Source organism: Vombatus ursinus, unplaced genomic scaffold (genome assembly GCF_900497805.2).
Source record: "Vombatus ursinus unplaced genomic scaffold, bare-nosed wombat genome assembly UNPS02014817.1, whole genome shotgun sequence".
Taxonomy (NCBI): Eukaryota; Metazoa; Chordata; class Mammalia; order Diprotodontia; family Vombatidae; genus Vombatus; species Vombatus ursinus.
Window position 1 is genome coordinate 13395790 of NW_020954595.1, and position 26900 is coordinate 13422689.

The window sequence follows — 26900 nt, forward strand, 5'->3', positions numbered from 1 at the left end:
AAGAGCAGGGGCCCAGGACAGAGACTTGAGGCTATCCCCTGTGGCTAGGGGGTGTGACCTGTATCATAAGCCAGGGCAGGAAGGTACTCTAAGGTGGACTAAAGACTATTAGTGGGGGTGTCGCTGTGGCACCGAGGCTCCCCTCAGACAGAGATGCTCCTGGACACTCCCAGCCTGAGGTGGATGCCGCCTGGCTGCTTCACCAAAGGCCCATCTTGCTAAGATTGGAGAGATAACCCCAGAACAGAGAGACAGACAGAACACTTGTTAAGATGTTTCAGAAACTGCTAAGCACCTGGGGTAAAAATAAAAGCAAACCAAAAAAACCCAGCCTTAACCTCAAGGGGCTTAGGTTCTATTGGGGCCAGACAACTTATCAAGGCATACTGGCAAGTGGGAGGGAGAGAAAGAGAGGCGGAGTGTGGTGGCCTGATAAAATCAGAGCCAAGGGGAGCAGGGAGTCCTGGTTTCTGGGACATAATGATTTCTATCTACTTATGTATGCAAATGTCTCCTTTGATAGGCTATAAACTCCTTAAGGTCAGGCACTGCTGTAGTTTTGTCTTTGTATCTCCAGAACCTAGCATCATGGCTTGTATCTAGTGGGTGCTTAATGCATGCTGTTGATCAAGTGATGGCTTTTATAGATGTGGCAATTCGTGAATCCAGCTGAAACTGAGGGCTGCATCAGTCGCTCCTTCTGCTCTAACATCCATTAGCTTTAAGAACCTGCCAAAGATAGGAATGAATGAATGAACGCCTCTGACATGAATCGGTGTCTGCTGGAAGAATGTGTGTGTGCAGCTGAGAACCCTGGGACCAGGGGGCCATTGATGGCCTCCTTCCATTACATTTGTAAAAGGTCAGAGTCCCTGGGGCAAAGCAGAGCCCCTTTAATCGTGTATCTCTGTAAGTTTTACTGCTCTCATTGGCCTTTAAAAGCTGCGAATAAACTGACTGTGTGTTCCTATGTAATCCATCCACCAAATCCAGGTCTTTTCTGACTCCTCTGTGAGCATTTTGAGGTCAAAATCATTCACCTTCCACTCCTTTAACTGAAGCCAGTCATTTATAAAAGAGGAAATATAGGCCCAGAGCCGACCCAGAATTCTTTCCAGTGAAGCAAAGACATCAGCTGAAGACATGCTGCTGCCCCTAAGGCAAACTGCCCTTAGCCTCTGCCAGGTGTCTCCCTCAGCCTGGCCCTTCCCTTTGTAGCCTCCCTTGTGAGGTGCAAACATTGGTTTGGAGTCTCTGCAGACAAATTCCAGAGCTAGACTATTGAATTCTTGCAGGTGCCTGAACTGCTGAGCTCTGACCATCCCAGGAGATGGGCAGCTTCTCAAACAGGGTGTCTGGAAGGTAAACACAAAGATGGGGCTGCCTGGGATTTTGGGGATCCACTGATAATGGACCGAGAAGTCCAGGCAGAGTCAGATCCTGACCAGTTTCTGGAGTCATGAAAACTGTTAATTATAAGACCCTGCTCATTGGTGGTTACCATTAATTATCTGACATAGGAGATTTATGATGTTAGAGAGAAATGGAATTTCTTTATGTCATTACGATGATTAATGATGATGAGTTGACACAACACAGAAGGATTTATGGACCCAATTTGTGGCTGCTGCATTGCTGAAGCCTTGTTCACGGGTGGGATCTCAATCCTGGTAGGAGTTGTCCAATAAAGACAAACTCGAAGCCAGCACTAGAATTTCTGCTCTGAATTAGCAAAGTGCATCACAATGTGACCGGCAAGATGGAGTGGTGGAGCCTTTCTCCAATCCTCATGACCCCTTGAATTTCTCTGAAATAGTAATTACGCTCAAGGGACAAAGCTATGTAAATTTTCTCCATGGTCCAGGACACCAAGAACCTAAAAAAGGTAAAAATCTACTGAATTCATGGCAGAGAAGAATACCTAAATTCTAATCTTCACAATTGGCACCCCACCTCCTCCCTCCTACCCTCCAGAAGGACTGCATTAGCTCACCCGTGGGCTTGCAACAGAATCCAGCCCCTTTACTCCCTCCACTCCCAGGGCCTTGGAAAACTGAGAGGCAGAAGCTTTCTCTGTCTTGGACTATAACTCTCTGGGCTGCAATAGTACTCAGAGAACTGAGGAGCAGCCAGCTAGTGCAGGACTCCAGAGTGTGCATGGATCTATCAGGCCTGCTTAAAGCCAAAAGCCCTGTATCCAGCTGGGGCTTAGTTCTATCCCCTTAGGAATCACTTGGGGAAGAGCCTAAGGCTCTTCGTAAGATACAAATTATTCATCTTGGGAAGATGCTGAGATGATGTTGAGGTCCAGCCCTCAGGGAAACCACTATCATATGGGAAGGAGGGGCAGCCGGTAGCACAATGCATGGGGTGCTGGGCCTGGAGTCAGAAAGACCTGAATTCAAATTCAGCTTCAGACCCGTACCAGCCACGTGACCTTGGCAGATCACTAACTTGTTTGCCTCAGTTTCCTCAACTGTAAAATGGGAATCACAAATGCCCACGTCTCCTCATCTTGAAAAAATATCTATTTGGTCCTTCTATCCCCAAATACCTATCATTTCTCTTAAGGCCCTCTACGATGGGCACTTCCACTTTCCTCGCACTCTGATAATCTGGCTTCTGACCTCATCCTTCCACAAAAGTGCTGTCTCTGAAGGTACCAGGCTCATTCTTCCCAAAAGCAGGGGGTGGAAGCTCCATCTCCAGTCTCTGCCTCAGGCAGCAGATGTATCTCTGCGGTGATGGCACATTCAGCTCCCCAGGAAGAGCACAGCACCAGGAGGTTGCCCCCCAGGCAGCTCTGCCTCCCGGCTCGGCTCCCTTTCAGACACTGACTTGGTTATCAGAAGGAGACTTTGTCGATTTTTTGTCTAATGATATGACTTGGCTTACCCCCCCCCCCCGGGTTTATGCTCATGGGGAGCCCTAGAGAGCTGAAATTGAGGTGGTTCTTTCCAGTGTTACCTATGCCTTGGGCACATTTTCCTAGTATCCTCCCCTTCTGAGTCACACAGAAGCACCCTGAGCTCACCTCTTTCTGAAGGAGAATTCCAGGTAGGGCCCTCCCCAGGAGCAGACACCTGGGGCTGCTCCCTGCTGTCCCTGGGCTACCCCAAGGGTGCTGCTCTCTGGCCCCCAGAGAGGGGGCTGTGACCTTGGGCTCTTCAACTGAAAATCTGGGCTTTGGATCCCCAAGGTCCTTCTGGTGAAATGAGAACTCAGACTCAATTAGTCTAGCCTTTTATTATTTAGCAGAAAAAGAGTTTGCCTGTGAGCCCAGTGACCTAGATATGGACTGGACTGCACATTTGTTCTTGTGAAAGTAATGAATGGATTATTAGGATCATTATAAGTCATTTCAAAATGGTTAAGAAAAAAATCAAAACCTCCTAAGTTTGATAAGGGCCACCGAAGAGGAGAATTGTAGAGAAGGCGCTGTTGCCACAGTGGGAACTCCTCTCTGGGGCCGCCTCTGGGCTGTGGGGAGGGCACCCCTGGTCTAGACTCCCAACGTGAACTGAACTTTCTGCTGGACAGCAGTGGGAGCTGGGCCTGTTAAGGACAGCGCCTTCTGCTAAGGACAGTGGCTTCCAGTGGTGAAGTGGGGAGACCACCTTCTGCCCTCCACAGAATTTGCAGCAGCTAAAGAATGCGAGAGTGGGGCCAAGAGAAAAGGAGGTGGGTAACCTGCCCCGCCCCAGGTGGGGAGGGGGGAGGCTGACAGCATGGATGACAATTACTGAGGAGATCTGAATACAGTCACTTTCCCCCATCAAACCTGGCACATACCACCTGAAAGTGGGCTATGTTTGGTGCTATTTTAAAGGGTGTGTGTACGTGTGCATGTGCATGTGTATGTACATGTGCGCGTGTGTGTGCATGTGAGCAGAACAAATCTCAGAACAAACTTGTTCTGTGAAGTTTGGATTCAGTCAAAGGGCCACACTTGAGGCCCTAGAGGCCCACACATGCCCTCAAAGCTGCAGGTTCCCCACCCCTCCAGTCTAGGTCATTGAGTAAATAAATAAAATCACTCCCTTCCCCATTTGAAGTTGTGTGAGATGCTACTCCTTGACATCTTCACCAGGTGAGAACACACCTCAATCCATTGGTGGGATAAGCATTTATTAAGTACTCACAAGCTCTGGAGAAACAAGAAAGGCCAAAGGCAGGTCCCTGCCCTGAGGAGCTCACAATCACAATAGGAAATAATGAGCAGGGATGCACTGGAATTAAGAGGGATTTGGGAGAGAATGAATGAATCAATGGAGTGATCAGTCCTAGGCTTTAGACCCAAGTGGAATGTTCCTCGGCCAACTGGGGCAGGGGGTGGGGTGGGGAACAGCACAGGAAGTGTGTTTTGATTGGTCAAAGAAACCTGTTCGCACCACAGAAGTTGTGTGTCAAACATGGAGCTGACTGAGCAGTTCAAGTACCTGGCAGCAGACAGGATGGAACGTGCCAGCCAAAGCCAGGAGAAGAAATTGCTGGGGAGGAGGAGGAGGATGCCTTAGCCTCTTCCCAACTCTTCCTTGGCTGCAGGAGGACCTTGTGAGCTTTGGAAGGTCTGCAGGCTTTGGGGCTCCCCTCTGCTCAATGACATCCCTTCACTAGTTGTAAACTCCTTGAAAGTCAGGGCTGTCTTTTGCCTCTTTTTGCATCCTCAGCACTTAGCACAATGCCTAGCACATAGTAGGCACTTACTCAATATTTATTAATTGGTTGACATCCTAGCAGTGTTCCTGGAACAACAGTGTCTGCATTGACGTTATTTGGAGAGATTCAAGGCTCTACAGAGAACCCAGCAGGGAAAACAAATGAACAAAAACAAAGTGACATCATATCTAAGGGGAACATCCTGGAGAGTCCAACTGAAGGACTTTCAGGAGCTCTGAGTTACCCTTTGCCACAGATGTTCTCTAAGACTGAACCCAATTGTTCCCAGTTTCTGGATGAAGTGGTGGGAGAAGGTGTCAGAAACTTTTTGTTTTCCTCCTAGACTCTCTTACTAATTAATGTCACTGAGAATCATGAGGGGCAGCATATCGTTGGGGATTAATGAGCTACAATATTAGAAAGACACTTCCAACCCTCCTGGGTGTTCTGGAACCCTGAGAGGAAGTAGTAGCCATCCTCTGGAGACCAACTCTTTGGCAGGAGTAGGAAGAACCCCCAAAATCTACACTACAGTATTCACATGTGATGTGTGGCCCTGGGAAAGTCATTTAACCTCTCCGTGTCTCAGTTTCTTTCATCTGTAAAATGGGGATAATAATAGCACCTACCTCCCAGGGATGTTGTGAGAGTCAAATAAGTTAGCACATGTAAAGCACTTTGTAAACTTTAAAGCATTAAATGCTATCATCATCATCATCATCATCACCATCACCACCATCATCATCATCGTCATCATCATCTTCATCATCATCACATGAGCTACATATTGATTACATCTTGACTCCTTGGTGAACCAGCTCAGCTTTACACCTTCCCCTCTTGAATCTCTTGTGCCCTTATCACATCCCCAACTATGCCCAGCCAAGCCTCAGCCTTGGATCACCCCCACCATTCATCACCTTCATTCTTACACATGTTCTGCTAAACAAAGATGGAGAAAATCACAACCATTCTGACTGGGTCCACTATGAATTTTTCACACAGCCTCCCCTGGGCCCTTGCTGCTGCCTTGAAAGCCTACTGTTCCTCACTTATCTGCTCACTCCTACCCTCCACAGCTGCTCTTCAAACCTCCTCATTCCTCCTCAAACCTCCCATGGCTCCCCCTCCCCCACCCTCTCAGCTGAGAACTAGCTCATATTTTGAAAAAAAAAATTGACTCCATTTTCCAGCGGCTGCCTCTTCTCCCCTCTTCCTCATCTGCTATCACTCAGGCATTTTCTGTCCTTCTCTCCTCCTTTACCCTTGTCTCATATGATGAGGTGGCCCTTCTCCTGACCAAGGCTCTCTATTTGTTCAAATAATCCTCTCCTCTGGCAGACTGGCCCCTCCATCATCCCCAAGGTCTTCCTGTTTACTGGCTCCTTCGCTACTGCCTACAAACATGCCCATGTCACCCCTGTCCTGAAAATCCCCTTCACTTGATCCTTCCGTCCCTGCTAACTATTGTCCTATTCTGCCCTTTGTAGTTAAACTCCTTGAAGAAGTTGCCTTCAGTAGGGGCTTCCTTCCACTTTTTCACCTCTCGGTTTCTTGTTAACTTCTTACAATCCAGCTTCCAACCTTTCCACTGAAACTGCTCTTTCCAAAGCTGCTAATGATCCCCAAGTTGCCAAATCCAGTGATCTTTTCTCAATCCTCCTTCCCCCTGACCTCTCTGTAGTCTTTGATGTTGTTGGTCACGCTTCCCTCCCTGATCCTCTCTTCTCTCTAGGTTTTCAGGATCCCCCTCTCCTGGTTCTCCTTCTCCCTCTCTGACAGTTCCTTCTCAGTCTCCTTTTCTGGGTCCTCCTTCAGATCAGACCCTCTAACAACAAGTGTCCTCTGGGATTCTGTCCTGGTCCTCTCCTCTCCTCTCCTCTCCTCTCCTCTCCTCTCCTCTCCTCTCCTCTCCTCTCCTCTCCACTACTTCACTTGATGAGCTTATCAACTCCCATGGATTTAATGACCATCTCTATACTGATAATCCTCAAATCTGCCTTTCCTGCCCCAGTCTTTCTCCTGACCTCCAATCTTGTATCTCCAACTGCCTTTCAGGCATCTGGAACACGATGCCCACTAGACATCTTAAATGCAATATGTCCAAGACAGAACTCATTATTTTTCTCCCCAAGCAACCCTCCTTCCCCATTCCTGTTGAGGACAAGAGCCTTCTCCCAGGCTCCCAACCTAGGAGTCATCCTGAGCTCCTCACTCTCTTTCACTCCCATATCCAATGTGGCACCAAGGCCTGTTTTCACCTCTGTAGCATCTCTTGGATAGGGCCCTTTCTCTGTCTTGACACTACCCCCACCCTGGTGCAGGCCCTTATTGTCTCATACCTGGACTACTGCAATAGCTGTTGGGGGGGGGGGGTCTGCCTACCTCCAGTCTTCCCACTCCAGTCCATCCTCCATTGAGCCAACAAAGTATTTTCCCTAAAGCATAGGTCTGGTCATCCCCCACCCCACTCCCAAACTCCAGTGACTCCCTATGGCTTCCAGGAGCTAAGCTCTGTCATTCAAATCTCCTTATGACTTAGCCCCCACCTACCTTTGCTGTCTTCTCACACCCTCCTCCCCACCACATACTCCTCCATCCAGGGTCACTGGCCTCCTTCCTGTTTGACAAACAAGACCCTCCATTTCTGGGCTTCAGCATTTTCTCTGTCTCTCCTCTATGCCTGGAATGCTCTCCCTTCTCTTCTGTGACTACTGACCTCCCTGGCTTCCTTCAAGTCCCAACTAAAATGCCACCTTCTACAGGAAGCCTTCCCTAACCCTCTTAATTTCAGCATGCCTTCCCTCTTTTAATTATTTTCTTTTTATCCTGTCTATAGCTTGCTTCCTTTATATTTGTTTACATGTTATCTTCTCCATTCGATTGTAAGCTCCTTAAGGGCAGGCCTGTCCTTTGCCTCTTTTTGTATCCCCAGTGCTTAGCAGAGTGCCTGGCACATAGCAGGTGTTTGATAAATATTTATTGATTGATTACTTGATACATATGTTTATACACACACACACACACACACAGTGAAACATATCTTCCTTTCAAAGAGCTTCCTCCTTGGACTCTTCTCTGGGCTGGGCTGGGGTACAGTCAGACCAAGGAGAGGACCAAGCCAGGATTCTCTGACCAGGGTTGACATAGGCAGAGATTTCAGAGGAATGAGTATTTGGGGAGCATAGAAATTAATCAGCAAGTATTTGCTAAACACCTACTATGTGCCAGGCATGTGCTAAGCTCTAGGAATATGAAGACATGAATCAGTCCTGGCCCTCAAATAGCTTCCATTCTAATGAGATAAGCATGAAATGCAGCTGATTCCTTGGGCTTCACTGGGAAGAGCAGCCAGTTAGGTGCCACTAGTAGGGACAGAGAATGGAAGTGTCTGACTGGTCCTTCTGGTGGGGAGCAGAGAGGCCGCAATTCAAACCTCCCTCCACTGAGCTAACTCTCCCTCTTCATGCACTGTGGGACCTGAGAAGGGGAGCGTAGAAGCACCACTGACCAATGTGGTGGGATGTGGGGCTGGCTGGGTTGGGGCGCTCACTCAACTGGGGACAAGTTGATGCTGATGTTGCTTCCATAGGAACCCAGTCTACAGCCAGCGAGAGGTTGGAGAAGCTGCCTCAGTATCCCCTAGTGGCCTGAATGTACTTCCACTCAGACTCGGTTGAGTAGACTAAGCTCCTGGCAGTTGAGACTCAGGCCCCACGTGGTATCTGGACAAAGGACTAACATCTCATTGCTGCCTTTACATAGGGAGGCAGGCTGGTGCAGTGGGAAACATGTAGGCTTTCTAGTTGCAGGATCTAAGTTCAAATTTTGTCTCTGCATATTCTCTGTGTGACCTTGAGCAAGGTGGCCTGCTTCTCTGGACTTGTTTCCCTTCCTGCCAAGTGAGGGAATTCAATCTGATGATGTGGACTTAAGAAACCAGGACTATGTCACCTTCCTGGACCTGGGCCTCAGCATGTAGGAAACAAAATGGTTGGACTAGAGGATCCTAACAGGTCCTCTGACTCCCATGATTCTGAAGTTTTTCTTTCTTTTTGGAAAACTTAGAACTAAAAATGAAATTGTTAAATAATTTCTCTCTTACACTAAAATACTATTTATTTCAGAGTCCCTTCTGTCCCCTTGAATCGATCAGACACCCAGAAACTCAGTTTAATTGAGTCCATATGCAAGAAGTGATGGGTCCATGTCAGGCCATGATGCTGGGCTCAAGATGCAAAGTGAAAGCAAAGCCCACCTCCCAACGCTCCTTGGAAGTGGCCCTTGAAATTGCAGTTGATCCCAGTAAGAACCGGGTGCTGTTGGGAACACACACCGTCTGGCTGGGCTTCTGATGGAAGCTTGTGCTGAGGCCTTGGGCCAGGCTACATGGTGCTACTTCCTAATGAAATTATTCTACAACAGGCCTTGGGGGAAGCCAGGCACTGCAGCTGAGAAGTGACACCCTCTTGGATACTGCAGAAGCACAGAAAACCTTTATAAATAAACATGCAACAGAGAAAAAGAATGCTCTGGATTCACCTCTAGACCAGAGTGTGAAGGAGCCATCTTACAAAGCTGTGCAGCAGGGTGGAGGCGAAATGCCTTTGGGATGGTCAGGAGAATGAGCGGCTGCTGCTGGTCCAAGGACCACACCGAGAACCTGGCTGCCAATACCCTGGACAGCTCCCTGCTCAGCTCCCTGTTCCTCCTTTCTTAGAGGCAGCTGGTGGCCCTGGGAGGAGAGGGAGGGAACCCTTTTCTTTGAAGGGAGAGTGCTTAAGACAAGACCATTAAAATGCACTAGGACCAAAAACCTTTACTGTCTTGATTTTGTCCTTTTTCAGCAGCTCAGGGTGAACTTTCTTGTTCTCCAGGTCTCGCACTGCCTAGGGGAAGGATTCTGCAGTCTAAAGCTCCATGGAGTCAAGGTCACCAGCATTCCCTCTCCCCTGTGGCACCATCAATAGATGCCTGAGCAGCAACCAGAATGATTCAGCTGGTTTGTGTTTCATCTGCAGATGGAGGATGGCCACTCCCTCCCACGAGGATAGGTGCAGACAGTAATTGGAGCTCAGTCTTCCCCTAGGAGTTCACATAGCAACGACTTTAGTCTATGGAAGGATGCTGTAGTTGTGCTAGATACAACACAGGGTTTGATTCAGGGTACCTGGGATCTGCTTTTCCTGGGTTTGTTGCCAAGCATTTGGGTGACCTTGGACCAGTCATTTAACCTTTTCCAGCCTCAGCTTCCTCATCTATGACGTGGGTGGTGTAATACCTGCCTCCAGACCCTCCCAGGGTTGATGGAGAGGGATATAGGTGAGATAATGTATAGGGAAGCCCTCTGTAACTTAGGAATAATCATAATCATAATAATATCACTGGAAGATTGGCCACCAGGTGATGGAACACAGAAATGCTTTGTTTTTTAAGTATATTTCACATAAAAATATGCTGACAGCTGGCATAAAAAGCAAAAACTTGTTCTGTAATTTATTTTCAAGATGGAAATAACCCAAAGCATTGGGCAGTGAGGTGGCATAGTGGGGACAGTGGATAGACCTGGGCCTGGAGTCAGGAGGACTGTATTCCAATCCAGCCTCAGGTATCTACTAGCTGTGTCACCCTGGAGAAGTCACTTAACTCTGTTTGCCTCAATTTCCTCATCTGTAAAATGAACTGAAGAAGGAAATGGTGAACCACTCCAGTATCTTTGCCAAGAAAACCCTAAATGAGGTTACGAAGAGTCAGACATGGCTAAAACGACTCAATAATAAATTGGACAATATGACTGTTCCATGGTTATCTCTGCCTGTTAGTGGCAAATCATGCTCAGTCGTGTTCATTGAAAGCTTTTAACAATGTTGTATGAATCAAATTGAATATGATTTCACTTATTATGTATTTTGTTAGTTTCACCAAAATTAGAAATCATGGGAGAAAAATTCAAGATGTTTTCAGCTCTCTATTCCTTCACTGAGATGCTCGGGATTCAGGGTGTTCCTACCAGGGGGAGATTTGGCTGGTACGTAGCAGGGTTCAGAAAACTTGAGGTGTCTAGTTAGTAAGTACAGTGTCTCCCCAAATCCCTGCCCCTCATTTCCGTTTTTCCCCACCTCCAAAGTCCCTCATGATAGGAGAGAACTTTTCCCATGGATCTCTAAAACCCACTGGAGAAGAATAAAAAGGGAGGAAAGACAGAAATGAGGCTTGGGGGACATGGGTAATGAGAAAGTAAGGCTAGAGAATTAAAGAGAGGCAAATGTGGAAAAGAGAAAAGTGAGTGAGAGGGAAAGATGGTGAGAGAGGGAGAGAAGAGAGAGGAAGTAGGACAAGCAGGAGCCAGGGTCAGGTTCTGGCTGCCCAGGGTTGGGTCCTGGCCACCCAGGGTTGAGTGCTGGCCAGGTCAGAGTCAGGTTCTGGCCACCCAGGGTTGGGTTCTGGCTGTCCAGTGTTGGGATCCATCCAGCTTCCTTGGACCATGCAGCCAACACCAGGAGCAGCCCCCTCTGTATGCACAGTCTACAGAGTGGAGTTTTGGATGCTGAGTGCAGGCGGGACTTCCACTGACCCCGGTCCAAAGTCGTTTTTGCTCATCACTTGACATTTCCTGGAATAGTAACAATTAACCTCCCCCCGTTGGGGCACTTTGAACAGCTCACCAAGATTCTCTGGTCCCTCCTCGGAGGTAAGACCTGCTGCAGGGAGATGTCTGAAATTGGCTGCTTACTAAGCGCTGAGACCTTGCACCTGTTGCCCTGCTTCAGCCTGGGTACAAAGGAACAAATGTTCCTTCTGTGGGCTCGTGCATACACAGGTGTTCAGGCATGTGTGCACATGCTAGTGTGTGTGTAAACACAAATGCGCACACATGCATGCACACACACAGATGACGGATCAGGCTCACATTCCCAGGTACCAGTCTGTTGGAGGTAACATGGCACAGGGCAACAGAACTCTTCCATTCCCCTGGCCTCCTTCAAGCCTTATATCCCACGTTCTGCAAGAGACATTTCCTGCTTCTTCTCCCCTATCTAGGCTCACTGCTTGTGCCTTCATCTGAGATGACCTTCCTTCTACTCTTTATTTTGTTTGTGCATTAGAATGGAGGCTCCTTGAGATCCAGAGAAAAGATTTGGAGAGGGGATGGGGCTTTTTGTTTTTCTTTGTATCCCCAGCACTTACCTTGGTACCTAGCATACCTGGTAGGTGCTTAATAAATCCTTGCTGGTGATCATGATAATGATGTGCATTTATTAATCTCTGGAAATGGGCTTGGGTTCAGAGTACTTCTGAACTGCCTGAGAAAGTCTGTATAATGCACTAATAATAACTGACCCTTTGAGGTTCACAATGTAGGCAATGCTGGTGTTCACATCTCCATTTTATACATGAAGAAACTGAGATTTGGAGAAAGAAACCAACTTGTCCAGGGTGACAAGACTGATAAATTTTGGTGTTTTGAATACAAGATGAACCCCCAAATGGGGGGAGTCATCAGAATTTTCTCACGTTTCTGAGTTTGTCTGGAGGAGGTAAAGGAATTGGGTATAGAATATGTGTACAGACACAGGCACATTTATATGTGGGACTAGGTGGTGCAGGGGATAGAGCCTGGGGTCAAAAAGACTTGAGTTCAACTCTGGCCTCAGACACATCCTAACATGTGGCCCCCTGGGCAAGTCACTTCACCTCTGCCTGCCTCTGTTTCCCAACTGTCAAATGGATATAATCACAGACCCCCCGAGGGGCTGTTTTGAGGATCCAATGAGGTAATCTTGTAAGGTGCTTAGCACAGTGCCTTGCACACAGCAGGCACCTAATAAGTGCTTGTTCCCTTCACCAATCCCAAGGATCTTTTCTCTTTTTATCTGAGGAAGCATCCAGAAGATGATGCCCAAGCACCCACTGGGACATACAGGGTGCTTAATGATAGGATCCTTGCCTCCCGCTTCAGCCAGAGTGTGCACGGCATTTGTTAATGGCCCCATCTGGAGGCACATTGGGTTTCACAGAGAGAAATGCCCGGGGAGTGAGTGCCTGTGCCCTGAGATGAGGCTGATGGCCACGGCCTCAACTCCCGTCATGGGCACAGACAGACACATGGGTCCCTCGAGCTCCGAGGGGTCTTAGAGGACAGTGAGGCAAACCCCCCCTCCCCCCCATTTTACGGGGATGGAAACTGTGCCCCACTGAGGCAGAGCTACATCTCCAAGGGCCTGCAGGCAGTCAGGGGCAGGACCAGAATTCATGTCAAATGAGCCTTCTCCCCCCTGCCCCCATCTCCTGGCTTAGACAGCCTCAGATACACTTCAACAAAGCGATCTCTTTTTGCAGACAATATGATGATCTGTTGGAAAATCTCAAACACTCCATTGTAAATTGGGAGGTGGAAACAGCGCTGATCTCACAGGGTTGTTGTGAGGACCCAATGAGATCATAGTTGTAAGGTGCTTAGCACAGTGCCTGGCTGGCAGCAGGTGTTAGAGAAGCACAGGCTCTTCCTGTATTATTGCCTTGTGTTCTCCTCTCTCTGGACAGCTTCTTCCCCAGGAGGACCCGGACGCTCCCTCTGAATTGCTCCACGGTCCCTGGACAAGGAAGGTGTCTTTCCACGGGTGCTCAGAAAGGAGGGCCCTTTTTGGGAGGAGAGGATGAGCCTTGTGGAAATATGAATGTCACCTGAAAGCAGAGAGACAGACAGCACACAGGCCATCGTGTGTGTGCCCACATGGATGCATGTCTGCATGTGTGTGCATGCACGTGTGTCTGCATGTGTGCATGTGTGTGTGTGTGTGTGTGTGTGTGTGTGTGTGCATGTGTGAGCTGGAGGCGGGGGGGGGTGGCAGACCCTCTCAAGAAGTGTATTGAAAAGAAGTCATGGACCCGGAGTTGGAGAAGCTCTGGGGCAGGCTCTGGGGCAGGGGCCGGGGCCTCAGCCCTGGAAGGCCTCCCTAGGGGCCTGGAAACTTATTCCTCCTCAGGTAAGAACTATGGTGAAGGTGAGGACAGGCCAGCGCATTAATGTAGGATCAGAGCTAGTCACAGGCTGGTCCCTGATTCCTGGAGCCTCCTCTCCAGGGGAAGCCCTTTGGCTGCACCCTGAGCAGGATGTCATTTCATAGGAGCACAGGGAATTAGCCCAGAGGCTGCAAAGAGAACCCAGTAAATCAGGGAAGGGTTCATGCCTGGAGGGGCGTTTGAGCTGGGCCTTGGGGGATGGGTGAAATTTCAACAGAGGGAAATGGGAATTCAGAGGTCGAGCTTCCTGCGAGTTTGGGGAAGGCACAAAGGACAGTGAGGGTCTGGTTGGGCTGGAGCCTAGACTCCATGCATGGGAATGGGGGGAAAGCAATCTAATGATGGGATTGGTTGTGGAGATGCTTGTGTGGAATATTTTCAGGAGGTGATAAGAAGGCATTGAAAGGTTTGAGCAGATGGATAACATCGAATTCAACACTTCAGTTCAACAAACATTTATTATGCATTTACACTGTGCTAAGGACTATTCCTCAGTATGATATACCTCATTCCCCATCTCCAGACATTTGCACTGGCATTCCCACCTGCCTGAAATGCCCTCCCTTCTCACCTCTGCCTCTTAGCATCCTTTGCTTCCTTCAAAACTCAACTCAAACCTGCCTTTTCCATGAAGCCTGGTCCTTCACCCAGAGGTTACAAGGCCTCCTTCTGACTGTGTTACTCTGTATTGGTTTTGCAACATATTTGTCAATCCTTCTATATGCACATGCAGTCTGCTCAGAAAGAGTGCCATCTCCTCTGGATCAGGGGCTGTTCCCCTTTTGCCTTTGTGCCCCTAGCACCTGGAATGTTTGCTGACAGTCTAACTGATTGACTGGGACTACAGTGATTGAGGGTATGACTTGGCGTGATGCCTCAAGGCACTCACAAGAGGGCACCATGTGGCAGCAGTGAGGATTTGATGCATGGAGCATGATGCATGTAAAGGAGGGGTCCAGGCAAAGTACCAAAGACACTCCCCAGGACCTCCAAGGCCAGACAGGGGTGCAGGACCTCCTCCCCCACCATCAACAAAGTGCTGGACACCCAACCATCACATGAAGACTGAAATGGAGAGCTTGCCATGTCAGTTAAGTGGCACAGAGGATAGAGCACTGGCCTGCAGGTGAGGAAGACCTGAATCAAAATCCAGCCACAGTCACCGGCTGTGTGACCTTGGGCAAGTCACTTAACCTAGGTCTGGTTCAGTTTATTTCCTCAGATGTAAAACTAGAATAATAACAGCACTGACCTCTCAAGGCAGCTGTCAAAATCAAATGAGATAATCTTTGTAGGAGTGCTTGGCATACAGTAGGCACTTAATAGATGCAGGAATCAAAGTCAAACTGCTTGGCCTATAGTTTGCAACTTCCATTTAAAAACAATGAGACCCCACGTGCCTTTGCCTTGCCTGGTGGTCTCTCTGTCCCCTGGTTCTCTTGAGGGAAGACCACTGAGAGCAGCTCCTCATGCTGGCTGCTGCTTCTGTCCCAGAGGATGTACTTCCTCCTGACCAAGCCTTGACCCCTCATGTCCCTTCAGATCTCCTCCCTCTGCTTGGGGCTGGCCTCCTTGCTAAGGCCAAGCCAGTTTATTCTTTCCTGTGAGAGCCAACACAAGGAAGCTGTTGGTGCCAGCCTGGCTGCTAGCACCCTGCCTTCTTCCTAAACAAACAGATCTCTAATTTTGCTGTTTCCATGACAACTGTTTATTTTTTTCAGGGAAGTAATGGTGCAAATTGCTCTCCCCACCTACTTCTTCTCTTCTCCAATTTTGTTCAGAGACGCTTAGTGATACATCAATTTTGCATCTCTACTGGATTCAGATGCCATTTGTCTACATCTTGAAATACAAACAACCAAGCCCCCTCCTTCCAAGGCTGGGGCTTCCAGTAGGCAGCTCAGATTGAGAAAGGACCATAGAGATGCCCTCATCCAACCTGCACCCGAACAAGCCTCTCTGTCCTTTCACTACATCCAGAATTGGCTGGAAGACCCATGGGGAGGGAAAGCCCTCCCATTCCCTCTAAAGGGAGATCCTTCCCCTTGGGACAGTGCTCATTGTTGAACTGACCTCAGACATAAGCCTGTCCCTGGCAACCTCCACCCGTAGTAACTGTTGTCCAGGTAATCACTCAGCCAAGTCACAAAGGCCTTTTGTATGCCAGGTTAATTATGCAAGGCTCTCAAGGATGGAGTGACAGGAGTGTCCTCAAGAAAATCATCGTCTGCTATGGGGAGACAACATGCTAAGAGATGAGAATGTACAAGATGGCAGCAGTGGTTTGGGGGGTGGGGTAGGGTTGGTCACAGTAGCAGATGGGAGAATCAGTGCGAAAGCGACAGGACAGCCCGGGTGGGAGGGGACCACCTGGGCAAAGGCACTGTAGGTGGAGATGAAAGGCAGTTCTCAGGGAACAGCCAGTTTAGCTGAAGCACCGAGGGCAGGAAAGGCATGTCATCAGTTGACTGGAGGCAGACCATGAAGAGCTTGAAAGTTCAAATGGAGGAGTTTGCATCTTATTTTACATGAATGCTTCTTCTTCAAAAACCCAAACACAGCTGTCAAGTTCCCTCTTTTTTCCTGGATAACGATTCCTTTAACCCATCCTCACAGGTCATGAGCCAGAGACCCTTTGGCAGCCTGGCTGCTCCCCAGCTTTCCAATGTCCTTCTTAACCTATAGCACCTGGAGCTGAACACAGTCCAGATGGATCAACCAGAACCAGCCAACCAACCAACCAGCCAGCCAACCAGCCAACCAACCAACCAGCCAGCCAACCAGCCAACCAGCCAACCAGCCAGCCAACCAGCCAACCAACAAACATTTATTGAGCACCTGCTATATGCTGGGGTTGAGCTGGGTGAGATATAAAGATGAAAATGAAACATTTCCTGCCTTCAGGGAGCTTACATTCTCAGGGTAGAGACAGTCTGTGTATATATATCTATATATCATCTATATCTATATCTATATCTACATCTATATCTATATCTATATCTACATCTACATATAGATGAGTATACATAGATGAGTAGATGCCAAATAAAAGCCAAGTAATCCTAGGGGTGCAGTGGGGGGGTCAGGGCAGGGTGGGATACAGCAAGGCCATTACCTTCTGGGCCTGGTCACAGGGTCTTCTTTACATGCCTAAACTTGCATAAACTCTCCTGCCTGCCAGGCCAAGGCCTAGCAGCAGACAGAGCATGGGTCAAGATGCCTGGGCATGGCATCCTGCCAGCTGAAATCTTTCAAATCCCTCTTCCCACCAGGAGTCCATCCCTGATCTGCCAGCTGGCCATGACCTGTACCCATCTGAACCTCATGGAGCCCCAGACTTCTGTGTCCCACAGGCTCTGGCAATCACATTTTGTGTAACTGTTATTTGTGCCTCTTTTCTGGTAACCTCCCCGAGGGTCAGAAGGGAGCTGAAACTCACCTGTCTTCTCTCCGGGGCCTGACCCAGTATGGCCTGGGCACAGACCAGGGGCTCAGCAGGCGTTTGCAGGATGGCGCCCACTGGCAGCTTATTCACAGCTTTCCACCCACTCCCTCTATTACTAAGTGATGAAGGAGCCCTCCCAAAGGAATTAGAAAATCCATTATCTGAAAAGGCAAACTCACTTTTACAATGACAAGCATTGTGGGTATTTATTAGATAAAAGCCTGACTTGTCTCTGGTAATTAATGCCATCTTAGGACAGTCAGTGGGGGCTGGGTCCATTAAGAGCTGGCCTTCCCATCCACTCTGAGGCCCGCAGGCTCTGCGCCTGTGAACGCACGTGCACACATGCACACACACATGAGCATGCACATGCTGGTTCATCCAATTGCGAATGTTTCTTTCCAGGGGGCCTGGAAGGAGCCCTTGATGAGGAATTAACACCTTTAGCAAGTCAAGTGCAGGTGCATACAGGCCACACAACCTCCCCTGAGCTATAGGCCCATTTGTTACAAAGAAAACCTTTCCAGTCCGGTTCAGGGTCACAGAACAGCCCCTATACTGGGCAGTGCCACGAGGTGGGGAGGGGCCAGGACAAAGTCTCTGTTCTCCTGGAGAGCAGCGCACTGACTGAGCAGAGTACGTCCTGGCCAGACGTGATCAGAGGCTCATGTTTAAACACTGAGGAGACCAGGGGGTGGCGGGGGTCTATGCTTCTCTGCCCCAAGGAAGATGAAAGGTGAACATTCTCAGTTGCAAGTCCACAAGTGGAAAAAGCTAATGAGAATGTGGAGGTGTTGTTCTCACTGGTCCCCTGCTCTCTGCCTCCCTCTGACTCCACCAGGAGTCTTGTACTCAGTCTTGGGGCCACAGTTCGAGAAGGACAAAGAGTGTGCAGAGGAGGGCAGCTGGGATGGGAAGGGCCCAGCATTCATGCCACTTGAGGACTGGCAAGGATGCTTAGTCACTTTGAGGAGGAGGCAAGGGCATAAGAGATGTGTTCAGGAATTAGAAGGCTTAGATTGATTCTGCATCCCTTCTCTGAGGCACAGCTTCCTCATTTGGGAAATGGGACTAATGTGAATCAGATAAAATCACTAATAGGCTAGAGAAATGATAGCTAGTAACATGCCAATCCTCACAGCACTGTTAAGAAATCCAGTGAAAGAACGTACTTATGGGAGAGAGACTGGACCTTCCTGGGATTTCACTGGGATAGGAAACAACGCCCTCTCCCGATGCAGGGGAGCACCTTCTAGTCTTAGCCTGGGCCACTGAGAGGTTTGTCAATGTGCCCAGGCACGTGGTGAGTACCCATCCAAAGTGAGACTTGAACCCAGACCTTCCCGGGTTTGAGACTGACTGTCTACTACTCCACATCCCTCTCAACATGGTTAGAGAACTTTGGAAACTGGAGGGCGCTAGAGTGATGTTGGCTCTTGTCATCACCCCCTTTTCTTTGCTGAAATGAGCATCCACGGGAGCTCTGAACTAAGGAGCAGAGGTGAGTAGAGCCCTAGATGGACGATGCTCATACTGGCCTTTATTTTCCCCCTTGCGCGACAATTCATCAATATTCCTCATTAGATGTGAACAGATGGACAATGAAGCCCCAGGATTCATGAAGACTGTTAGGCTTTGCCACAGAATTAAGTGGAACAGAGCTCCTCAGACATACAAGAGCAGCCCTTGTTGGGATGGGTGGTGGTGAGGTCCAAGCTCTGAGCAGTTTTCTGAGAGAGCTGGGTCAGAGCACATTGCTACAAAGGGGGATCCCAGCCCCCACCTCTCTTGCCTCGGCCCTGACTTCATAGAAAATCCCCACAACCTTGGGCAGGGTGTGGGGCGTCAGCCCCGAGTGTGGAATTCTACCAGGTTGGGCTGTAGTATCCATCAGACAAGCCTGACATCTAGGATCTCTGGGGGGATTGTTGGGAACCATTGGGATCACTGAACACAATGGCAGGTATATTCTGTACAATTCCAATATGATGGTGGGGGCTCTGTGCTAACCATTGCATGCCAGGGAATGGCCCCAGCTGGCTCCTGGAAGTCATTATGGGTCAGCACTTGCTTTCCCTCCAGTCAACTCCATGACAAAAACCTGTCCTCCCGCCATGCTTACTGGGCTGGCTGTTATCTCAAGTCAGGCAGGCCTGGGAAAAGCCCAGGAATCCATCCATCTGACAAGGGTTTATGAAGTCACTATTTTTATGGGTGAGTTTCTCCATTTTTCTGGGCCTCAGTTTGCTCATCTGTAAAATGCAGGTTAGGGTTAGACTCCAATGCTCCTATGATTTATGCTAGGAGATGGAGGTATAGAGACAATAATGAAGCATCCCTGCTCTCACGGAGCTTACATTCTAGGATAGAAACATCAGAAACAGACAAATTTCTGGTGGGAGGGGGCTGCTGAAAAGTGAGGGAGCGTTCCAGGGAAAGAATGAGGCTAGGTCTTGTGTCTGCCCGGGTCCAAATTCATCTGGAGGAGCATGCCTAGCTGTGGATGGCACTTGGTAGGAAAGATGCTAGAAGCTGGAGGGGAGGAACTGCTGCAGGAGAGTAAGCAGGGTGGAGTGGGGATCTGAATCCATGGCCTGGGAGGGTGACCAACACATGATATGATGACCAGTGAACCTGCTCCCTTCCTTCCTTGTGACCTCTCTGCCACAGCCATCACCTGTCCTGCTGTCTGGTGGAGGTCACTTGTCTGGAAGAGGGGTGCCCTGCCCAGACTAACCTCCTTGATCTGGCTTTGTGCCAACCCAGGAAGCTTGCACCCATTCTAGAGATCTAGAGACGATCTGTGATGACTCTCCCCTAGCCTTCTGCAGGATGCCTCCCTCCATCACCTCCTTAGTCCTGGGTCAGAAGGTTGATGAGGGGCTTGTCAAGCCCCTGGCTTCAGGCACAGTTATAGGCTTTGCTCCACCAGACTTGCTCCTGAAGCCACCCTGGGAGCTCTCCATCCCTGACACACCATCTGAGTTATTTGCCCGCAGCCTCCACCTCTCCAGATGTTTCCACAGGACCATTCGTCTCTTGGGGGGCATCCAAACGTACATTGAGTCAGTGTCAGGAGCACTTTCATCTCTTCCAGACGCACCATGGAGCTAGACAGCTGTAGAACAATGGATGGCAGTCTGCCAGAGAGGCCCTGGGCACCAAGAAAATGCTGAGAGCTTTGGGGTGTATGGGCAGGGGGCAGAAAGCAGAGCAAGCTGACAAGAAGGGAAATCATAAGATCATTGTTACATCCTGGGCATGTTTTATATGAGGCCCAAAGTCCTTCCTCACAACATCTCTCTTTTGGCCACCTGATTAACTGATGGCTGGCAGCAATATTCAACAGAGCAAGATAGAACTGAGGACTCTTTGGCTCCTCCTTGGGGCTCCTGTCCCAGGTAAACTGGAAAGGAAGTTGATTTGGCCATTGAAATGAGATTCAGTGAAACCTTATTCCTGCAGATTCCAGCGGTTGGTAAATCAGAGTGATGCGGTTCAGGGGTCCTGGGGTGCTGGGATCCCAATACCACAACACATGGGTGCTGCCCAAAAGAATTAGACCCAAGCCTTCTTTCAGCCAAAAACAAGGTTTATTAGAACATCCATCACATTGGGCAGACTCTTAAGGAGTTCGAACATGAGTAAGCTGTGGCTAGATTATAAGAATCTGAGCAGTGGCTAGATTTTAAGAATCTAAACCATGGCTAGATTATAAGAATCTAAGCCACAGTTAGATTTTAAGAATCTCAGCATCTTAATGTAGACAAGGTGGACCTTATATAAAGAAAGACTGTGGGAGGGACCTAGGAGTGACCAGTAAACTGGGGTGAACAGAACTCCTGGGACCTGTACCTCATGGCCAAGGGAAAATAGAGCCTAGCTAGGATTAAGGGTGCGAAACAAGGGCCATAGGGAGGTAAGGCAATGGAGGGGAGACTGGGTGTAGCCACATTGAAAGGGCAGTTGATGGGATTATAACCTTAGGTGAAAGCCAGAGATTTGGCCTTGTGGGAAAGTCTAGGGTTTTTCCTTTCTGGGGCCCAGATCCCAACCCCATCATTCCCCCCTCAAACAAATGGGGCCCAAATTCTTTTGGAGTAAGGGGCGAAGGTCTCAGCTTCTGAAACTGCTTCCTGCTGGCAAGGGGTGTAGAGCTGTCTCTGCCTTGAGGGGGTCCCAAAGAGGAGATTGACTGGAATGAACATAGGCTGCATCCAGGGAACCATGTGGGGACATAGGCTGGTACTCGTTATTTGCTACCAACTGTAGGTGAATGGCTCATGGTCTGGAAGACATAAACCTGACAGGAAAAAAACTGCAGGGCCCAGATATAAAGAAAGGACTAGATTTAGCATAAAACATCCTTAGCTCTGTTTGGATTCAGATAATTCAGTTTTCCAACCATGCAGTATCAAATCCACCTCATAGCCAGACTCAGGAATAGCCAGGTGGGTAACATTCCCTTTCAAAGAAACATCATGGAGAAATTGAGCCAGGAGGATCCCATCTTAGACTGAGGCTAAAATTGTCCTCTCAGCTTTTCCTGATATTGACTTCCCACCAGTATCACCTTCTCTGAGTAGCTTGTGGCATTTCTCTCAGATGGTGGATTATTGTTATCAATGGATTATGACCCATCAGACAACTCAAAATAAAATCCTATGAGCTTTTACCTCAAACAGCAAATTTTAGTAATCACAGCTTAGGAAAAGCTTTTCCAGGATTTACATCTCAAACTTAAATTTATCCTAATGTAAAAAGTCAATCATTAGAGATTTCTATACACTTGCAAATTCTCAGCAAGCCATACATAACCGAAACAAACTTTTTGGCTAGTTTACACATTAAAACAATAACCAACAATACATAAATTATTTTAGCGATAACCAAATTATGAAAAGTTGCTTGACATAACTGATACAGAAAGTTCACCAATTTGAAACTTGAAACAAACCCATTACTAATCAGGTGACTTCAGTTTTGTTAAAATGCACTTCCTAATCACACAGAGAATCAGCATCTCATCATTAACAGTTAAAACTCCAAATTTAAAAGAGCATGCTTACCCAAGTTTGGAGGCTAGCTTCATTACCTTGAGCAGGATGTGCTGAACCTAGGTGATGCTTCCAGGCAAAGGTTGCCCCAGAGCCCAATGCTATTGCCAGTGGGGCCCATGCCGTAGCTGCTGCCCCTCACCCCTCCTTCCTTTCCCAAGTAGAGGAGGGCAAAATCAAAGGTGTTTCAAAACTCCCTAATGATCAATCACAAAACCTCCAGAATCTGCCAAGATATTTTTACTTGTTCTAACTTTCCCTGTAACCTCCATGAAGGAGGATTCAGAGGTGCAGAGGGAAGGGAGTAAGTAAGCCTCAGGGAACCAAAAAACAACTGCAGTTTTCCTTAATTTCCTAGCACCAAGTGAAATCATACACTTCTGGATAGGGCATCCATCCTTGTCCTGTATACTAAGGAAGGCATACCCAGGTCCATGGCCTTGAACTGACCCAGTGGACCGAGAGCCTGAGAGCGTCAGGCTGAGTGTGAGACAGCCTCGTAACTGTCTGCCCAAAAAGCACCTCCAAGCCTTGGTGCTTGGAGAGCGACCCCAACTGCAGAGCAAGAAAGGAGAGAGGGGAGGTTTACATACCTTCCAGTCTTGGCTGGAGAAGAACTTGGGGTCAGGCAGTTTCCCTGTATGGGCCACCAAAATGTTGTGGTTTAGGGGTTCAGGGGAATCTAGCCATGGCTTAGATTCTTAAAATCCAACCACGGCTCAGATTCTTATAATCTCAGCATCTTAATGTAAATGTAGACAAGGTGACCTTATATACAGAAAGACTGTGGGAGGGACCTAGTAGTGGCCAGTAAACTGGGGTGAACAGAACTCCTGGGACCTGGACCTCCAAGGGAGAATGGAGCCTAGCTAGGATTAAGGGTGGGAAATAAGGGCCATAGGGAGGTAAGGCAATGGAGGGGAGACTGGGTGTAGCCACAATGAAAGGCCAGTTGATGGGATTATAGCCTCAGGTGAAAGCCAGAGATTTGGCCATGTGGGAAAGTTCGGGATTTTTCCTTTCTGGGGCCCAGATCCCAACCTCATCAAGAAGATCAAGTCTATCGCAGGGCCTAGGGCCAGCTATGCTCTCTGGCTTCCAGGCAAACATCACAAGGCAGTGCAGACTTCACAGGTGTGAAACTTCAATTCCAGGGAAAGCATCAGACTTTCATTTAAAGCACCTCTAGCAGCCCTGATGTCTGCATGAAGAACAAGTAGTGATTCCACAGGATTTTACGCATTGACCCAGAGACCTGAAGATTCTGCCAACCCCAACCCCAACTTGCCATTATTTTATTTGAGTCACTGGATATTGTCAAAATTTAAAAAGCTGCATTTCCTTAAAAATTCAATTGAGCAAGCACTTATTAAGCACCTACTGTGTGCCAGGCATGGTGCCAGGGGCTAAGCATGTGAAGACTGAAATGAAACAGTCGCTGGTCTTGAGGAACTCACAACTGAAATCCTCTAGTCTCTAGGTTTTTGGATGCTTATATCCTGTGTCCTCCCCTTCCTCAACCAAAAAATAACCTAAAGCCAGGGTTCTTCACCTTCTGGACATCATAGACCTCTGTCAGTCTGTGAAAGCCCTATGGACTTCTTCTCATAGTGATATTCTTAAATACACAAAATATAGGATATAGTATTACGAGGAAATCAATTATATTGGGATATGATTATCTATCCACCTATCCATTTCTCTCCATCTTTCTGTCTATATATTTACTGATCTTTGTCTTTCTGTCTGTCTGTCTCTCTATCTATCTACGTCTATCACCAAATTCATGAGCCTCAGCTTAAGAATCCTTGATCTAAAGTAACCTCACCAGTGTTAAGTTTACTGGGAGGATAAATTGTATTTCTAATTTAGACTCTGATGCTAAAAAGGGGAAAAATTGGAGTCTTTCTTGGGCCTGAGATGCTAATTGGAAAATTTCCATTGACTGTGAATGAAAAATCACCATAAATTTACATGTTTCATGTAATCAGCAGAAATCGAGGACTAGATTGCAAACAGGAATATTACAGGCAAACAAACCAGCTTAAATTGGGTGTCCTGCTCAGAGATCTCAGAGATCAGGATGAAAACCTTTCATTCTGGATATGTCCAGGATTTTCTAGAAGTCATCTCAGACTCAGGCTCCCTCATCTTGATTTTTATAACTGAATAATTCTGGCCTAAGTAGTGCTTTCTAGCAGCTCAGGAGCTAGTTGGAAGGCCACACCCCATCAATGGTATAGATCTAAAGCCTGAGGCATCCCGAAGAGGCTTATCTCCCCCAGACTCCTAGTCTCAGGTCACTCCTCTAATGAATGGCTAACCTGGCTGGCAGCATACAAGTCCCAACAGCAGTTGGAAATCAGAGTTAGTTCCTGAGGAGCAGATGGGATTGATTAGCTCTGTGACTCTCTGATTGTCCAGCATTACTGTCTAAAGTTCAAACACAGAACAGAAGCCATCATTTCGTCTTTGTGTCCCTGGCACATAGTAGGTACTTTATAGGTACTTTTTTGGATGATTGATTTGGACTTCGGGGGCTTCCTAGTCCAAGCTATATGTAAAAATGAATCCCCTCTTTTTGTGAGGAAATTGGGGTTAAGTGACTTGCCCAGGGTCACACAACTAGTGAGCATTATGTGTCTGAGGCCGGATTTGAACTCAGGTCCTCCTGACTCCAGGGCTCTATCCACTGTGCCACCTAGCTGCCCCTGGATCATCTCTTAATTGTACCTCACAAAGATGAGGCACACCTACCTCTAACCCTACATTCACTTTATGAAGAATTCTCAGGATGGGCTGCCATATGCTGAGGGGCCTTCTCCACTCAGGGACAGCTCTAAGTGCTGGGAAGACTTCCCTGGCATCAGGCCTCAATATCTCTCTTTGCACAGCTTCTAGCTCTGCATCCTGAATCAATCACCCAATCTGATCCTTCTGCCTTCAGATTTTTGGACAGACCCCTGAGCCTTTTCTTCTCCAGGCTAAACATCCCTAGTTCCTTCAATTAATCCTCATAAGATAAGGATTGCAGACCTTCCCCCATCCTAGTCATCCTCTGGACCCTCTCCAACTCATCAGTGTCATTCTGGAATTGGGGTACCTACAACTGTGCACAGGACTCCCAGGGGTCTCTGAGCAGGGCAGAGAACAGTGGGCCTCTTACCCCATTGTTCCAGGAAGCTCTGATCCCATAAGGCAGCCTGAAATCACATTAGCTTCTTGGGCTACAAGGTACCACTGCTGACTCATCATGAGCTTGCCAGCCACTCGACCTCCTAGCTTCTTTGTCTCATCATGAAGGTTTCTTTTTTGTACCCACATGGTTTTCCTTCCTGAATTTTATCTGGTTCGGCCTTCAAGGTCTCCAGTGGAGACCTTAGAAGTCATGGTGTCTAGCCTCTGTTGTAAAACAGCCCAGGAAAGGTGGTCGTCCTGTCTCAGCCTGGAGACCCCAGAGACCTTGGCGATGCGCTTCCTGCCCCGTCTGGAGTCAGGCCTTTCGTTTCTGTGACAGCTGTCATTGTTTGAAGCTGTCCCAGCACTGAACCTGAAAGCAGGACGAATGACGCCAGCGTCACGTGATGAGGAGGAAATGGGAGTCCTGGTCAGATGGGCTCCTTTAAAGACAAGGGCTTTCCATGCTCTACAAATGCTGCCCTTATTCCCAAAGGACCTGGCCACGAGGTGACCTTGGCGACACTGGAAGCTGGCAAAGGACACGTCTCGTTCATGTCTCAGAGCAAATGACTGGGGAACAGCATTGGCTCCTATTCAAGACAGCCTCATTCAGAGGATGCTGAGTTCACTTGACTTACTAGTAGATGGATTATTTTCTACATGGTCTGAGTGTGTCGCATTTCAACACACGGCGAGGAAACAATTGTTCAAACTGGAAGTCTCTGGTCTCAGTCCTGGGACGGATGTCTGAGGTGTCTGCTCCAATGTGGTCCTGAACAAGGTGGTGTCCAACAAATGGATAGTCATCTGGCCCCTGTGGGAAGGCCTCCAGTGAGGGGCCCTCCCTATGTCCAGAGGAAGCCCTTTCCATCTCCTCCAGCTCCAGCTTAGGAGAAGCTTTTCCTTGTGTTCACTCTAATTTTACCTTTTTGCACATCTTCCCTGATTTTGGCCCCTGGAGCCAAGCAGAATAAGTCCAATCTTTCTTTCACGTGACAGATAGTTCTCCAGATATGTGGTGACAGCTGTGACATCCTGCCCAAAGCTTGTCTTCCTCTGGCTAAATATCCGCAGGTCCTTTAACTCATCCATATATGGCATAATCTTAAAGCCCACTGCCATCATAGTCCCATGATGAGCTCGATCCCAGAGTTCCCATGGCCCGAGCCCTAAGCCAGAGAGTCTGTGCCCTGAGTCCTGTTAAAGAAGTTCTCTGGGCAGAGCCTTAGAGAGGTCCTGTCTGCTGAGACCTGACTTGGGCATTCGGTGCCCAGGAGTCTAGGTTTGGTTCCCACCCCCTTCTCTTCCCTTCTCTCCCCTCTACACACTCCTTTTATATCAACAGGTGAAAGGTTGACAATCTGATTCATCTCTCATGAGATGTCTGAATCCTTTTGTCTTTTATGGGAAGAGACTTTCCTGGGTCAGGGAGGGATGGGGGCCAGGGGTGGGGGCATTCAGGGATGTGAGCCACAGTCACACGGCACTTCCACTCCAAAACCAAAGGCTGGATCTGTCTCCTACCCCTGTTGCGT